A 2,329-nucleotide genomic window follows, 5' to 3' on the forward strand; every position below is an offset into this window, starting at 1 on the left:
ATGACTCGCAGGTTCAGAAGTGCACTTTTGATGCGAGAGACTTTGTCTTCCGCAACAATGAAGCGTCTGGTCAAAAGCCTCAGGGAAAGTTGGCCCCGACTTGGGAAGGCACCTACAAAGTAAAAGAAGTATTATCCAAGGGCGCTTACGAGTTGGAAAAGTTAGACGGGACTGAAATTCCCAGAACTTGGAATGTTGCACAATTGAAAAAGTGTTACATTTGAAGTTGAGACTGTTGTCAATTACTTTTTATTTGGCCTGCGCGCCCCAGTAGACTAGTAAAAAGACATTTAATCATCATTTGTAATATATTTAGGCTTGCGTACCTTCCTTATTAAAAAATTTTGTCTAAGTTTGTCTACAGTTACTGAGCAACAAATGTCTCTGGTCCGCGTGCCAGAAAGGATCCGCAGGTCCTTAATAAAATACATGTAATCCTTTATTGACAACTAAGAAGATCCTACAATTAAACACTTATATTATATACATAAGACAAAGTGTGAAGGAAAAACTTCTTATATATAAGTTAAATGGGATTACAAAGTCGTACAACGATTGCAAAGAGATAAGAAGATGGCGGTTACAAGAATGATATAATTACAATGACGGATCTTCACCTTCCCCATCCGCATCTTCGTCTTCTTGATCTTCTTTATCATCTTTATGATCAGCGGCGAAGTATGCCTTCAAAATATCAACGCCATCATCTTGGTTAGCAAGCTCCGACATAGTTTCTTCAATTTGAAATTTACGATTGTCGAAAGCTTCTGTATTTCAGAATAAATCTTGGCAGTATCTAGGCCGTGAAGCTCGAATTCTTCAAGTGGGCGTTTATCCTCAGCGAACTTCACGCCTTCATGAAACCCTTTTTGGCGGCCAGCTTGAGAAGAGGCAACAAGCAAGGCTGCGAGACAGTTCCCAAGTTCAGAACCTTCATGAATGTGCTCGACAACCTAAAATAGAAGAAGTGTAAGAATACAATAAAAATAAAAACCATCAAATGGAACTAAGGAAAGAAGAGTTACATGAGGAACTCCTTCTGCCATCAACCATCTTTTGTCCGCCTTGGCTCAGACAAGTTCCATCTTGTGCCCAGCACATTCCAAGGCTTACTCTCTATTTTTAGAGACAAGAGTGGCAAGACGCTCATCCTTCGCGGATGCTTCGGCCTCCAAATTTTTTATTTCTTCCAAGTAGGAAGAAATAAGACCATTGAGTTCGTTCACTTGTTGCTGGAGAGCAATTTTGTTTTCCTCAGCAGCGAGCCGATGAGCCTTCTCTGCCTCCAATGCCGTGTTGGCATCCAAAAATTGCTGTTTAGTGGTGCTGGCGGCCAGGCCATGATCTTCAGCCTCTTTCTTAGCTTCCTCGGCCTCTTTTTCTGCATGTGCCGTTTTGACTTCCAAATCCTCCCACGCGTCATTTTTAGCTAGCCAGTCTTGGTATATTTCCTGACTTGTAGAGACGGCGTTAGCTAGAGAATAGAAGTAAGAGTTCACTAACTCATATCTAGGACACCCACGTTGGCACTCCCTCTCGACGGGAGGGATTCCTTATCGCAAATATTCGTGACACATGTCAGTATCGGCAAACGTGGAATCCCTACGCACTGCCCAGTGCGGTCGGTATATTGAGGGATCCTCATCGTGCTAGGAAGTGGATGCTTCAGGCCCGCTGGCAACAACACTAGGTCCCTCTTGATCCGCCGTGTGAGGAGGAGAATCAGGAGGCGAAGAGATGAGAGGCTGTTTAGAAGCATCATCATGCACACCCTTACCAGGAGGAGTATCCTCTATGGTAATGGGGTCTTTGCCAGTCGCGAGTGGAGAAGTAGGTGGTGTCTGTAAGTCCCCATTGCGTCGTTGATCGATACGAGATCTGCACAAAGTCTAGGAGTGTGGAATCCTCCTAGACTCGTTTATGGTGTTGGAAACGAAGAACATGATTAAGCACAAACAAACATACATACGAATGGGATAAACAGATCTGCAGATATCTTTATATATTAAACCAAAACACATTTCATACCGAAAGAGAAAAATATTACGACCGACCCGAGGTGAGCTCTACCTCGGGTCTGCCCACGCGACTATCACTATCTTCTTTTCTCTAGACAACTTAACTGCTCTCCCTCACCTTTTTCAGTATTATTTTTTGTTACTCTCCAGTTACCTTAACCCTAAACATGGCACACATATATATAGATAAACAAACTTGCGGGCTTGGGCCTCATAGGCGAAGTTGTCCTAACTTCTCCTATGGTGAAGTTGATCTAACTTCACCTATGGCGAAGTTGTTCTAACTTCACCACTTCGCCCCAGTTGGTCAG

Source organism: Bidens hawaiensis, unplaced genomic scaffold, assembly GCF_021521415.1.
Source record: "Bidens hawaiensis isolate Kalapana, Puna unplaced genomic scaffold, B.hawaiensis_p1.1 tig00042371_1, whole genome shotgun sequence".
Classification (NCBI taxonomy): Eukaryota; Viridiplantae; Streptophyta; class Magnoliopsida; order Asterales; family Asteraceae; genus Bidens; species Bidens hawaiensis.